The sequence below is a fragment of the Piliocolobus tephrosceles genome, chromosome 20 (assembly GCF_002776525.5).
Source record: "Piliocolobus tephrosceles isolate RC106 chromosome 20, ASM277652v3, whole genome shotgun sequence".
Lineage (NCBI taxonomy): Eukaryota > Metazoa > Chordata > Mammalia > Primates > Cercopithecidae > Piliocolobus > Piliocolobus tephrosceles.
Genome location: NC_045453.1, coordinates 51,168,917 through 51,184,266, shown reverse-complemented (window position 1 = coordinate 51,184,266; position 15,350 = coordinate 51,168,917). Strand labels below are relative to the sequence as shown.

Genomic DNA, 15,350 nt, shown 5'->3' with positions numbered 1-15,350 from the left:
TAGGAGCTCTTTTGAAACCTGTTTATTTTCCATATTATTTATTTTGCCAGCTAAACTTTCTTAAGAGCAAAGGTTGTTACACTTGGGTTTCCTGTGTTGAGAATTCAGTAGGGCTGAATAAATTTGCTGTCTCCTGATTTGCCAGTTCATATCTAGAACTTGACCTTTTTTTATCTTCCATGTTACTGAAGCAGATTTACTAATATAATCTGGAATTTGTACTTTCAGGCCTGAAAGAAACCTTAGCTCTAACATTGTAGAACCTTGTGATTTTACAGCTGTGGAAACTAAAGTGTAGAGATGTTCACAGAAGTCAGACAGGGACTCATGGGAAAAATTACAGAAGCAGACATGGGACCCCAAATCTCTATCTTGCTCTATTCCCATTACAGCCAATGCTATAATCAGCATTTGACAATCTAGTAGCAAATAAAGTAATGTGCCATTTCCACTTTCTGGTTCATTTATTGAAGTTTTTCTGCCTACGACTATCAATGCATAAATCATGGAAGAGAGTCCTTAAGACTCCAAAACCCAAGAACACAAGTTCATCATTTTTTGAATTTGTGGATTATTTATTTGACAGTGGCTGGCCTTGAGAAAAATCCTTAGCTGAAAAGGCATTTTTACATTCCTGAGAAAATAACTTTTCCTTTGGTCTAGCATTATTTATCTTTCCTTTTTTATAATAAATTTTATTATGTTTATTTTGAAACCTACTTTTACAAGGAGAGAGAATATTCTTTTAATCCCTCACAATCCACTTCAGATTCAACAATTACTGAGGGCTTGCAACGCTTGCTTAATCTATTCCTTTTCCTCTCTATTTTTTTCTGAATTATTTAAAAGCAAATTCCAAGTATATTTTTTATTTCACCCCTACATTCCACATTACACATATCTAAAGAGTTATGGATATTTTGCTGCATAAACCTAATGCTATTATCAAACCTAAAAATTACAATTACAAGGTCATCCAACATCCACTCGGTCTTACGGTGTCTCCTCATTGCTTCAACAAACATTTTTAGAGTTGCCTTTTCTCCATTGTTAATATGCATGGCTATAGGTTCAGGGTTGTGTCAAACAGTGCAAACTTAAAAAGGAAAGAAAGAAAGAAGATGAAGAAGTACACTTATTTAGCGAGAAGGGTTTTCCCAAATTCTCACAGCTCTAATCTGGATACCATTCAGTGTGACAGGCTTCTCACTGGGTTCCCACAGCTGGTTAGTGTTTTGAATTCCAGCCCCATGAACTCATCTCAGGCTACATGGGCTAATGCTCAGCGGCCAACCTAGAGCTCATATCTCTGATGACAGAGGACTGGAGCCAGCATGGGCACTGTCTGCCGCTTTCTAAACGCACTGTCATCTGTGTTATTCTTCCATCTTTGCTAAGAGTGAGTGACTCTAATGCCTCTTGGATGCACTTAAGCCATTATGGAAGCAAAATTAACCCCATTCAAGCATATTTTGTTGAAAGACCAATCAAATAACCACATAACCTGCCGTATTGTGGTTGAGCCCCAGAATCCTCAGTCACACCTCTTCGAATTCACATTTCTGTCTCGAAGTTGAGCTTTAAGAAACACATATGAAGATAAAATGGAGAGAGAAAGTACAAATACATGTTCCATAATGAGATATGCAGTTAGTACAGGTTCTGAATTTTGATTATGACTTGCCTACCTAGCTCTTAACAGACACAGTTTCTTAGAGCAAAGGCAATCTTCTGCTTGTGGTAATGGAAACATTTGTTCTATAAGAACAAATTTGCTCTACGACTAAATCAGACTCCTCTATTGGAGGCCCCTTGTGAGATGCCTCAGGGATAGTATTTTAGGGCCCCCACTTGACCTTGCCAAACATTTATAAGGCTAGATAGCACTTATTGAAAGATGCCTGAAATTAGAATTTAAAAAATTCCTAATGTAAATATTTTCTCTTCTCTACATTTGCATTTATTTATAACAATGTGAGTGAGAATAGGTTCTGAGAAGGGATGGGAGAAGAAAGTATGTATGCTGAACTTTTTTTTTTTTTTTGAGACAGAGTCTTAATCTGATTGTCCAAGCTGGAGTGCAGAGGTGCAATCTTGCCTCACTACAGCCTTGACCTCCCAGTCTCAGGTGGTCCTACCACCTCAGCCTCCTGAGTAGCAGGGATTACAGGCACGTGCCACCATGCCCTGCTAACTTTTTGTATTTTTAGTAGAGATGGGGTTTTCTATTTTGCCCAGACTGGTCTTGAACTCCTGGACTCAAGCAATCCACCCGCCTCGGCCTCTCAGAGTGCTGGGATTACAGGCGTGAGCCACCGTGCCCGGCCTACGCTGAACGTTTTGGACACGGGAGGTGCATATGTTGGAAGAGTAGGTATAAAACACTTGGTGCCTGTTTTACTAGAGCTTTATATGAGGAGTATGGGCCCTAAATGTACAAACAAACTCATGAGAAATATTATCACTCATCTTGGAAAGCTGCTGCAAGAACAATCCTAGACAGTATCTATTGGCAGATACTTAAAGGGTGTCTGTGGTAGAAGCTACTTTACAAATGGTTTGACATCTGAACAAAAAACTGAATGAGCCAGAGAGCAAAGCATGAGTAGGTTCCAGGAAAAGTCCTCAAGGAGGGCATAAACTGGGCCTAGCAGAGTTAGGTGAAGGTGACATTTGTGACTGGAGCTTGTATGTCGCAGCCAGGTCATGAGGGCCTTGTAGATCATAGCACGGAGCTTGATCTCAGGCCTGGATAGCATGTGTACAGCAGGTATATAAACGTTTCAACATAGTAGGAATTCTCAGACTTTAGTGGGTACTGGAATCACTTGGAGAACTTGTTACAGCTCAGATTGCTGGCCCTACCCCAAAGGTTTGTAACTGAGCAAGCCAGGGTAGGGCCTCAGATTGTACATTTCTAACATGTTCCTGGGAGGATGCCCGTGCTGCTAGCCCAGGGAACTGTACTTTGAGAACTATTGCTCTAAGGAGCAGCTGGAGGTGGGTGTGGCCTTTGTCCATCCTTTACCATTACCGCAGAGAAGAGAATTCCAGGTAGAGCAGTTTCAATGGCAGGTGTTCCAATGTGATTGCCACTTACCTGTCTTTCCTCAGATGTCTTGCTTTCCTTTTTCCTTTCTTTAGAATGAACCTGAAACTCTGTTTGACATATACTCCCCAAAAAGTAGAAAGAGAAATTCTAAAGGCTATCAAATCACCTCACCATGTCACTTCCTTCAGGTTCACAGATGCCTTATCCTTTGGGGGGCCGTAAGCAATGGCAGCTGCAGCACAAGCTGCAAACAAGGGCTGCTCTCAACATTTTTAGCTGGAAGAAGGCCTGTCTTTCCCTGCACCCCCATCCTCCTCTTAATCTGGGACTTTCCGAAAATGCACTTTATCTTCCCAGACATTTATACAAGAGTAAAATGAGTTAACAGAGGACAGTAGCATCGCTGAGCTCCAACCAGGAAGCATTCAGACGTTAGGAAACACGGGTGAGCAAATGTTTACTGACCATGTAATTAATATGATACCTTGCCCTGTCTATTGGTCCTTAGTACCACATTTCCTGTTCAAGGCAGTGGAAAGTGAAAATATTAGTTGCTGTTTGACCAAAGGAACAAGTGTCTTCCAAACGAGCACATGATCTATTAGCAGTCCTGCCGGTTCTTCCCATGGGAACAGGCATTTTACTTTGTTTTACAGCTAATTTCTTTCTTACAGCAGGTTCCCAGACACATCAACTGCCTTGCATTTGAGGCTACAGTCAAGATTTATAGTCCAGGCCCTTGTAATTCAACGTCAAACAATTCTGATAACATAAGGGCTGGAAGTCAACCATTTTCTCATGAGTCCTTATAAAAAAAAGTCATTTTAGCCAAATTGAGTTTGAAGGGTGGGTGTGTCTCTGTGAGCTAATGGATGCTACCTACCCATGTACTCCTGCAAAGAAGCTGGCTACTTTCTTTTGCTACTGTAGAAATGAAATATGAAAATGGACTAAGTGATTCCTGATTGATATTATTTTTGGCTAACCCAGTGGTGGATTTTGTTGCTTTTTTCTCTGTGGACTTCAGAGGGAGAAAAGAAGCCCAAACACTTTCTCCTTTGATGGCGCATTGTATCTTCCCTTTCCATCCTCTATTCGTTTTCCCTGACCTTTTATTGGCTCATCATCTCTCTGTGACTAACACATCACGAGGCTTCATTTTCCTACGGAAAAACCATCTCTTGTGCCAAGAGTAGGTTGGAAAGGAGGGCGTTTCCTTTGGTTTTTGTCTGTAGGTTCATGGGTTTGCAGACTCTTGGAGATGAAAGATCTTGGGGATCACTTAAAACAATACTTTGCAGCTGAAGAGCAATATGGTTGAAGTGTTCCCCCTTAGAATGACACAGCCAGCTAAAAGAAAGAATGAGGGTCTGGTGATCTCTCGCTCCACATATGATATCCTGTGTTTTTAACCAGTTGTGGTGTAGGGAGACAGAGGCAAAGTCTTGCTTCCTAACCTAGATACTTTCTAGGTTGTGATATAATTAGCTACTTCTTGACATAGGAAGCTTATTCTTCACATCCTTCTACAGAGATGATTTTCTACCAAGAATTACTTAAAACTCTTGGGGAGAGAGTTGATGGAGCTCATAATCTGTAGGGGAAAAGAGAACCTGCCTTGGGGAATTTTGAAGATGAGTAGAAAGTGAAGGAGGAGCTCAGAATTGCTTTAGGACACCATGGAAGTGGTGGAGGTGGGGTCCTTCACCTTCCACATAGGTGTTTGTTCTCTTCTCAAAATGCCCAGATGTGGGGATTAAACAGGAAGCAAAGTTGACAAACTATTAGAAATCCTAAGACATGGATTTAATTCTTACAGATTTAGATTTTTTCCCCTTTGGAATAAAACAAGCCAAAATGCAATAAATATGTACATGCCGTGAAGAAATTTGGATCCTAGAGGTCTTGCAGTTTAGAGTAGAACAAAGGGAAAGCAGAACTCAGGCCCTGGGGAAGCCATGTGGCCAATCATCCCATTGTGACGGACACAATGGCAGCCTTGATACTAATGATGATGAAAACAGAGCTTGGAGTGGGGGAGGGGAGGTCAGTTGCCTCTCAGTCATGTGGACCTAGCCTGAAGTAGTGGCCATAGATGTCAGTGGCAAGACAGAAGATTCAGTCTCTAAAAAAAACCGTGTGAGCATCTTTTCCACATTGTTTGTGTTGGCATAAAGCAGTACTGCTCCAAGTGTGGTCCAAGGACCAGCGGCATCAGTATCGCTTGGAGACTTGTTAGGAATGTAGATTCTCAGGGCTAACTTCAGACCTACTGAATCAGAATCTCTTGGGGCTGGAGCCCAGAAATCTGTCTAAAGAAGCTCTCATTATTTCTTGCTTATCCTAAAGTTTGAGAATCATTGGCAAAAAGATCTTGTATTATAGATGCGTGAACGCAAGCTCGTAAAGTGGGTGTGCATTTGTTGAAACTATATAGGAGGTCTTGTTGCTTGAGTGTTAAATTCTGTTATTTTTTTCCTTAGATACTTGGCTATGAAGATAGCTGAAATAATGGAGGGGGAATTTACTTTTCTCCTTTGTTGAGTTGGGAATTGATTGTAGGAATTGTCAGTTAATTCTAGGTAATTGGATTAAATCCAGAAGTCATATGTATGTTTCTCAGCATAAAAGACTGACTGCTGAGGTTTTACACCATCTCTGGACTCAGAAAGTACAATGAGAGAGAGGAAGTTTAAATGTTTCCCCATTTTGAAGATGACTTATGGCCTCCTATAGAGAAAAGAGCACCTGCTTTTTCTGCTCCTGAATCAGCTCCTGATTTCAAAACTTGTCTCTGACACATAAAAATTGCATTTTCCTGGATAAGCCATGTATCCTTTTTCAGATTCCACGTCTTCATGTCTTCATCTATAAAAGTGGAAGAATAATGACAAATGCTGTGTGAGGATTAATAACATCAGGTGAGATGGTGTAAACAAAATATCTACAACCAAGCTCAGCCTGCGGTAATCCTCACATAATGAGATATTATGATTATGGTGATGATTGCTATGATGAAAATGATATTGATTCTGTTACACAATCCTGATTAAGGTCAGAAGATACCAGTCTTTCCCTTGATCATGTCTTTTAGAGGTATTAAGGTAAATGGGATTGAAGTATAACAAATTCAGCAAAGGATACAGATCCTAAGTGTGCAGCACCATGACTTTCACAAAGTGAGAGCAAACTTGTGGTTAAGAAACAGAATGTGGCCAGCTACAAAGTTCGCAAGCTCAGATTACCAGAGCCGCTATTTTGACTCCTAGCACCTAAGACTAGTTACAAATCATAATGTATGTGCTCTTTTGTGACTGGCTTCTTTTGCTGTGTGTGTGTGTATGCGTGCGCACGAATGCGTGCACATGTGTAATTCATCCATTTTGTAGCATTTTAATGTAGATTAGTCATTCTCATTGCTGGATGGTCCATTTTATTATAGAAATATACCACAGATTGTTTATTCCATTCCACAATGTTTTATCCATTGTAGGTGTTTGGGTTTTTTCCAGGTCTGGCTGTTATGATTAATGTTCCATGGACATTTTTGAATATGTCTTTGGTGGGCAAGTGTGCCTATATCTGCTAGTTATGTATCTAAGAGTAAAATGGTTGGGTCACAGGATAGGCACGTGCTCAGTTTTAATCAATACTGCCAGTTTTCCAGGGTGGTTGCACAGATTTACAGTCTCATCAGCAGAGGATGAAGCCTCTATTTGCTTTTATTTCTAACCAATACTTGGCATAGTCTGCTTGTTCTGGTGGCATACGTGGGATTTCATTGGAGTTTGAATTCGCATTTTCACGATGAACAGTAAAGTTGAGCAACTTTTGACTTTGCCATTTAATTTATCTTCTTTTGAGAAGTGCACATTCCTATTTTTTGTCCATTTTTTAAAAACTGTGTTACCTTTTTCTTATTGATTTGTAAGCATTTTTTTATGTGTGCTGAAAATCCATCTTTTGCCAAATATATTAATTTTAAATTCCTTCTCCGACTCCATGACTTTTTTTCATCTTGGTAAAATTATCATGGCTTTTCTTAGAGTTGCCAGAAAAGTACAGGACTATCCATTACATTTGAATTTTAGCTAAACAAAAAAAAGGTTTTTAGTATGATTATACCTCAAATATTGTATGAGACATCTTTTGGTAAAAATAATTTATGTGAAGTTCAAATGTAACTGGGAGTTCTGTATTTTTATTTGCCAAATCTGGTAAACCTATCCATAAGGTTTTTTTCCCCCCTCTTTGAGGACACAAACCTTTTCAAGAGTGGCAACACCAAGCCCTGAGGGAGAATGGGGACACTTACTTAACCAATTAGAACCTCTAAGTTTTGAAGCCCCATCTAACATACACTAAAGGATTTTGAATCTTGCTCTAATAATGTCTTAAACTATATCTTCTAGTTAAACTATTTCCAAAGAGTTATTACTGGACAAATAGTCTTACAGGTGTGACTTTCTTCAATTTTGACTTTTTTTTTTTTCTGAACCATGAGTTTTAGTGTTCAGTGGACAGTGTAGGTTGAAATGGAAAGTGATTTAGTGCCTCAGCTGTCACCTCTGTTTGTTTCCCTCAGACTTCTAAACTGTTTCCTCAAAGTCAAGTTTTTAATTTCTTCTTCTTTCAACTCACTAATTCGTGTCCACTGAGGGAGTGAGTATCTTGAAAGTACAGTAAAAACAGCTGTTGCTGTGGCTGCTGTCCATTATGTAGATGTAGATGACATAGATGTAGAAGACAAGGATGATGTAGATGTAGAAAATGTAGGTGATGTAGGTGATGTAGATATGGAAGATATAGGTGATGTAGATATAGATAATGTAAATGTAGGCAATGTAGATGATGTAGATATAGATAATATAGGTGATGTTGATATAGATAATGTAGATGTAGATAATGTAGATGTAGATAATATAGATGTAGATGATGTAGGTATAAATGCTATAGATGATGTAGATATAGATAATGTAGATGATGTAGATATAGATTATATAGATGATACAGATATAGATAATGTAGATAATGTAGCAGTAGATAATATAGATGTAGATGATGTAGATATAGAAGATATAGATGATGTAGATATAGATAATGTAGATGATGTAGGTATAGATTATATAGATGATACAGATATAGATGATGTAGATGTAAATAATGTAGAAAATATAGATGTTGTAGATGTAGATGATGATGATGCAGAGGATTTAGATGATCAGTAGTGATGATTCTGAGGAAGATGAATAGCTGTCTGAAGTGTGAAGGTCTAAGGAGACTGAAATAGGGGAATTAAGAAAGAGGAAAGAAATAGAAGATGGTTCCATTCAATAAACATTATTTGAGCAAAATATTTCAATTCTCTGCCAAGATTAAAAATAATCAGAGAATAAAATAAAATTTAAGTTTAAAGTGAGGAAATGAAACAGAATTGTCAGAAACTGAAAAGTATTTCACAGGTCAAATGGCAAAGGTGAAAATATCAAAGTCATGTAACAGGAGGAAAAAAGATACAAATCCAGCTGAAAGCAGTATCAGTCATCAGAAAATGCTTTGGGAAAAAAAAAAAAAAACTGAACTGAACCTGGGGTTCTGTCTCAATTTCTATATAACTGTTAAGACACTGGATCTTTAGTTAGCACCCATACCTATTTATTTTTCCCAGGTCTCATTTTCCCAAATGTGAAAGGAAGGTATTGGTCCTCACAATTCAAAATGTGGTTCCTGGAAAAGTAGCATTGGCAGTATCAAGGAGCTTGTTAGAAGTGCAGAATCCAGGGCCTATTTCCAGATCTGTGGAATCAGAATCTCTAGGGACAGGGCCTAGAAGTCTGTATTTTAACAAGCCCTCCAGGTGATTATGCAGCGTTCAGATGTTGGGGAAGAATCGGCCTACTCAAGTGCTTTTCAAATTTTAACGTGCATCCGAATCAGTGGGACGTTTTTACACTGAGGTGCAAAAGACAAAACTACTTTTGTATCTATTCTATTTGAGTTTGTGTTTATGATTTTAAGACAAGGCTATTCTAGAACAAATCTATATAGTAAGTGGCTTTCTGATTATTGTCTCCCCTATGGCAGAGTAAGTGTGGTATTTTTTTCCCCAAATCATGAAGTTTGTGTTAGTACATGTGCCAGATACAACCACTCTGAAGGAGTTGTTAACAGATACACACACACACGCACACACACACAGAGACATACACAGACACACACACACAGAGTTTCTGAGTGAAAGCAAGGAAGAACAGATTTCTGAGCCAGTAGAGGCCACAAATGTCTTGGCCCAAGTGTAGCTCCCAGGCCTGAGGAATCCCAGACGATACCACAGTTAAATAAGGCAAACCCCAGGCCCTTAGAGTTCAGGCTACGGGAAGTGGCAAGAAGCTCCTGGCAGGCAACCCCCAGGCCTGAAGGTTGACTTGCGAATTTAAGTGCACAAACTGTCCAGAAAATTGTCAGGGTAGGGGAAGGCTGGTCTCTGTTCTGCTTGTGTTTATGTATTAAAATTAGGGGATATGTTGTACAGGGCAAAATAAAAGGGTTAGCTTGAAGTTGGGTGAGAAAGATCTGTATTCCAGGCCTTGTAACGGAGGGAGAGACATGAATGGAGAAAAGAAAATGGAGCAGAAGTTCATTTTGTCAATATTAATGATGATGATGAGGATGATATGTATATTTCAAGCACTTTAAGTGACAGTCACTTTTTCAAAACATCATGTATATTACTTAGTCCTTATGGTAGTCCTTATAGTAGACTTGAGAGCTGGGCTTTATTATTAAATCAATTTTAGAAGACCACAAGTGAGTTAAGTAATTTACACAAAGTCATACACTGATGAAATGCTGAAAGCACGTAACAAGCCAGAGACTCTAACCCTAAAGCCAGCACACTGTATATTTCTTGATGTCTATTGGATCAAATATGGGTTGGAGTTTTGTAACTTAGTGTGGGGTAGTAGAAAGAGTCTGAAAATTTGAAACAGAAATATTCTGTCCTAACTTTACCACTGATTAGATGGATGTGGTAGGTTGAATGTAAAAATGACACCAAATCTTACTTTTTTGTAACCCATTCCTTGTAATGTGACCTTGCAGCAACTCTCAGAAAGAAGAGTCTATGTCCCTGTCCCCAGAATCTGGCTTGACTTTGCGACTTGCTTTCACCGATCAAATGCAGAATAAGTGAAGTCTGGTCCTCAGGGGGTTTTGTACGCCTCTGCTGACTCTCCTGGGGTGCGAATAACACCATGAATCCTAGTTCAGACTAACTTACATGGCCTAGTCACCTCCATTGTCCAAGCCAATAGGTACCCAGCCATCACACCTAAGAGTGAGGCCATTCCAGTCTCCTGCTGATCTGCCATGGATGAGCATGGCCTAGATCAACTGAGCTTGACTCATATGAGCAAGACTGCCTGGATAACCTGCAATCTTGTAAGTAATAATTTTGGTTGTTGTTTTAGGGGAGTAAGTTTGGGGTAGTTTGTTATATAGTAAGGGATAGCTGTTACATTGCATGATTCGAGGAAAAACCAGTTAAACTGTACAGAATTCTGATAGAACAGCACAGGTGAGACCACCCTCCGAACATTTCATAATTCCTCTGTTCTTGTCTTCGTAGGGTGTGATACCCTATTCAGCTTTATCAAGAACTTGGAGCCCACTTTCTTATTATTATTATGGATGTTTGTTCAGTGAATACAAGAATTAATTGTCGGCCGGGCGCGGTGGCTCAAGCCTGTAATCCCAGCACTTTGGGAGGCCGAGACGGGCGGATCATGAGGTCAGGAGATCAAGACCATCCTGGCTAACACGGTGAAACCCCGTCTCTACTAAAAAAAAAATACAAAAATCTAGCCGGGCGAGGTGGCGGGCGCCTGTAGTCCCAGCTACTCGGGAGGCTGAGGCAGGAGAATGGCGTAAACCCGTGAGGCGGAGCTTGCAGTGAGCTGAGATCTGGCCACTGCACTCCAGCCCGGGCGACAGAGCGAGACTCCGTCTCAAAAAAAAAAAAGAATTAATTGTCAGGGCCCAGCATAACCTGGGACCCATCATGTGAACATGTTGGCAGCCCGCCATGATGGATCTTGTCCCTGCCACTTACCTTGGCCTCCCATTCATGGTGGGGCTTCCTTCCACCTCTCCTGCCTTGTAAAGAGTATCCGGTAACACAGCCGTGTCTGCATGTGGTTTCCCTCTGTGAAGCTTTAATTAGTGGTGTCTTGAATCTTGATTGCTTCAGGAGTGGTCAATGAGTTTGACTTTCCAAAATAGATACCCAGAGGGTGTGAAACATGCTTACTCATTAGATTCAAGAAAAGCAAAGAAGTCTTTATGTAAAAGCCTGGAAGACAGTGCATTTTTGGAAATGCACTGTCACTTTTTTAGGCAGGTAAATGATTGGATGATAATACATAGGGTGCTTTCTACTGAGGATAAACTTTCTCTAGCCATTACTAATGTTAATTTAAATTCTGGGTGTTAACTATGAGGTAGGTTCCTTTAATTGCTATGTGAGAGGCTACGGTTTGCTCTGTCTCCTAGAAAGGGAAGAAAATGGATCCCGGTTGTGTTGGTAACTGCCTCACTGAAGCTCTTTGAGTATGCCACATGTGTGCGGTTTAGCTGGCGACCGTGGTGTCTGTATGTATGTGGTCATAGATTTGTTATAACCTCTTGTCTGCCAAGGCAAGACCACCAGTTCCATTTTAATTCTAAGTTAACCTCAGGCTGGAGCCAATCCATGCTGCTTGAACATAAACGCTGACACTTGATCCACTCATCCTCTTGGCCTCACAATTTGTTGTTTTTCTTTTTCTTTCTTTTTTTTTTCCAAGGGAGTTTGAACATTTGTTAGCAATCCAAAACCAACACTTCGTGTACAGGACATAGTGATTACATAATTCTTTATATGTTCTTATACTTTCACTGTATTGCAAATCTTGCCGCTCTGTTATAAAACATCTCAAATTAAAGAGCAATTTGTAAATGACATACTTGGAGCTGGGACATTAAGTTTTAATGTGGTAGTCGTTTTGATTCTTTTGAGAGATACAGAATCAATACTTTAAGTAGAATGCTCTCTTTTTAAAGAACGCTTTGAGACAGGCTGCCGTTCACTGTGTTTTTGAAATGGGTGAGACAGACCTCCAATGTCCACATCCTGGCAGTGCAAATGTAGGTGACAAGATGGTATTAAGTGAGAAAAATTGAATTAACTTTTCTTTAAAATTTTAATTTTTGATGAAAGGAAAAGAGGAAATTAGGCTGTTAAGCTTTCCAAACCTGGTAGCTAATTGGTTTCATGTCCATGGATATGAGAGGATTGTCATCTTTAATTTCTAAATCTGAATTTAAATCTCCTAATTCTTAGGCAGGCCAAGCATTTGTGAACTTAACAAGAATTGGGAAATTTTTACCCTAACAATGGTTTGTGGCAAGCTCACATGGTGGCCTGTGTCCATTGGTTCAATTACAAAAGTTACTTGATTTAAATCTATTTCTATATTTGGAGTTGTAGTTGTTCTCCAAGACTGCCTGCCGTCTTTCCAGAAATTTTGTTCAGTGACTTGTTTGCAGAAGTAACCAGTTAGACACTTTGTGAAATTGCCAAGGGTGTCTCTCTTAGTTACTAACCAAGTTTCACAAACACTATATTGTCATGAGTTAAAAATAATTTCTTTTGAGCTGATTGAAGAAGAATGCTAACTGCTGAAAATATTGGGAGTGTTATGGGTGACACTAAGATAAATGCTGATGTTTTCAGCCAATCACATCCAAATCCTTACTTGTTGAGATCTAAATCTAGTCCCTGCAGGAATCCTCTGAAACGGGAGATAGGTGAGATGTCAAAGGCATAATGGAAGAAATACTAGCATTGAACTCATCAGATGATCTGGGTAAGAGCTCCAATTCCATCAGCATTCAAGCAGTTGGGAATATTATTTAACTCTGTCTAAGCCTCAGTTTCCTCATCTGTAAAATAGGGATAATAAATATCCATTTGATTAATGGACTGTGGTAAGGATTATATGGATAATCTATGCCCAGTGTTTCACGTGGCACCCTTGCTTGCCACCCTCCCTCCTGTTTTCACATCCTCTGTTGCAGAATACAGTCCACACTTCCCAACATGGCATGCTGGGCCTTCCATGGTCTGCCCTTAGCCTACCTTCCAGCTAGGTCTCTCACCAAGCTCTCTACTGCACAGGCTCTAATCCCTGGCAATGCTGTACACCACCATGTCTTACGTTCCCTTTGCTAGAAATGTCCCATCCATTTCCATTCACAAGGCAATTTCCACTCTTCCTTTAAGAATCATCTCAAGCATCACTTTCTCTTAGAAGCTTTTTCTCTACTGATGCATCTCTCCTCCATCTCCTCCAGCCTTTATACTGCTAGCCAAATGTCCCTGCTTTTGCCTTAACACTCATCTACCGCATAGGAACCTACTACTACTGCTGCTAGCATTATTCCTCTGACTAATTCGCCTCCACATCTTTCTACTTTGCTCACTTCTTGTGATTCCCAGGCTCATTAGGTTCTTTCATTCAATCGGAATAATAAAATGACTATGTTTGTTTACATTCAAGTTGGGCCAAGAAGACATATGCATATAGAAATCTTTGAACTTTGCTGATAAGAGGAAGCCTAGAATTCCAAGCCAACTCCTTCACTGAATAGATGAGGAAAATAAAGCCAAGAGAAAATGACAGGCTTGACAATGTCAAAATAACCAGACACAGATTGTCTGACTTCCAGCTCAGTGGCCTTCCAGAAGAGCAGGAGACATTGTGAGGAACACACATTGTGTCACAGGACACAGTGTCAGAAATCAGCACCCATTTTCCTTCTGTGGTTACCAGTTCTTTGGTTTTCTTTCGGGAAGTCATGCTTGCTCAACAATAAGTCCTCCTCGTCCCCCAGAGGGTTACTTCCCCAGCCTTAAGGGTGGACTCACAACCCAGGCCAGCTGAATTAGCATGTCTGATACCCTCGACTACAGCCAATGGGTTTGTCAAAGGCCTGAAATGCAGCTTGGCTCAGTGAGACTCAATTCCAGAACTTTCGCTTGAATTGTGGTGAAGACTCTGTGTGATCATTAGCCATAAAGATGGTGTGAACTTTGATCTGTTGGGGGTCATGATGTGGAGGTGCTTAGTTGAGAGTGAAGTTAGCACAAGGAGAGGAGAGCCCAAGAGAGAAGGAAATGCAGAGAGAGAGGGAGGAAAAGAATGAGGGCAGGGGAGGATGAGAGAGAGCATGAAATCCAGATTTGAGTCACTGGATCCAGCTGTACTTGAAGCCTGCAGGAAGCCCTGGAATTTTTAGACACATGAGCCAGTAATTCTCTGCTTAAATCAATTTGATTGGGCTTTTTATTACTTGTGACTGAAAGAATTCTGAATTATACATGATCTAACTCTCTTCCTTGTTGCACACTTCCAGAGAGATTCTTAATACTTCAATTCTAGAATTTTCAAGCTCAGCTACTCAAATGTCACTACCTCTCTGAGCCCTAGTTTCTTCAGATTTTAAATGAAAACAACTACTTTGTTTTTGGAAATTTAAAATAAGGTACACTTGGTTAAGTGCCAGCACAGACTAGGTGGTCAATTAGAGGTATTTATTATGATGATTATGAATTTGATATATTACACTTTGAGATTCAGATGCCATCGTGATTCTCTCTGTGTGTGGGAGTTGTTTTTAATTTAACATGTAGGATTAAAATTTTAAAGTCATTTTTCAGGGGTGTTATCAAGATGTATTCATTAGAAGCATTGAACATTAATATATTTATGTAGTGCTGCCTACCTGTCAAGCACTCTTTTAAGCATTTTGTAAATACTAACTTATTTAGTCCTTATAATGAATTGAGGAGGTAAGCTCTGGTATTGTTTCCATTTTATAGGGGATGGGGCCCAGCAAGCTATGTGTTGACAGACTTTTTAGATCGGGGTCCCCCTCAACCCCCAGGCCAAGAACCAGTACCGGTCTGTGGCCTGTTAGGAACTAGGCTGCACAGCAAGAGGTGAGGGCAGGTGAGCATTACTGCCTGAGCTCTGCCTCCTGTCAGATCAGGGGTGGCATGGCATTAGATTTTCATGGGAGTAAGAACCATATTGTGAACTGCACACACAAAGGATCTAGGTTGTGTGCTCCTTATGAACATCTAATGCCTGATGATCTGAGCTGGAACAATTTCATCCTGAAACCATCTCCCACTTTCCTCAACCTCGTCCATGAAAAAATTGTCTTCTGTGAAACTGGCCCCTGGTGCCAAAAAGGT

The 15,350-nt window shown here is 40.1% G+C and overlaps 1 long non-coding RNA gene across 1 annotated transcript; it reads left to right on the top strand.

Moving 5' to 3' along the window:
* Positions 1 to 5,111: 5,111 nt before the first annotated feature.
* Positions 5,112 to 10,494, top strand: LOC113225132. Its single transcript, XR_003309766.1, has 4 exons — positions 5,112 to 5,191; positions 5,898 to 5,973; positions 6,546 to 6,614; positions 10,154 to 10,494. It is a non-coding gene; the product is annotated as an uncharacterized LOC113225132 (long non-coding RNA).
* The last annotated feature ends 4,856 nt before the right edge of the window (positions 10,495 to 15,350 follow it).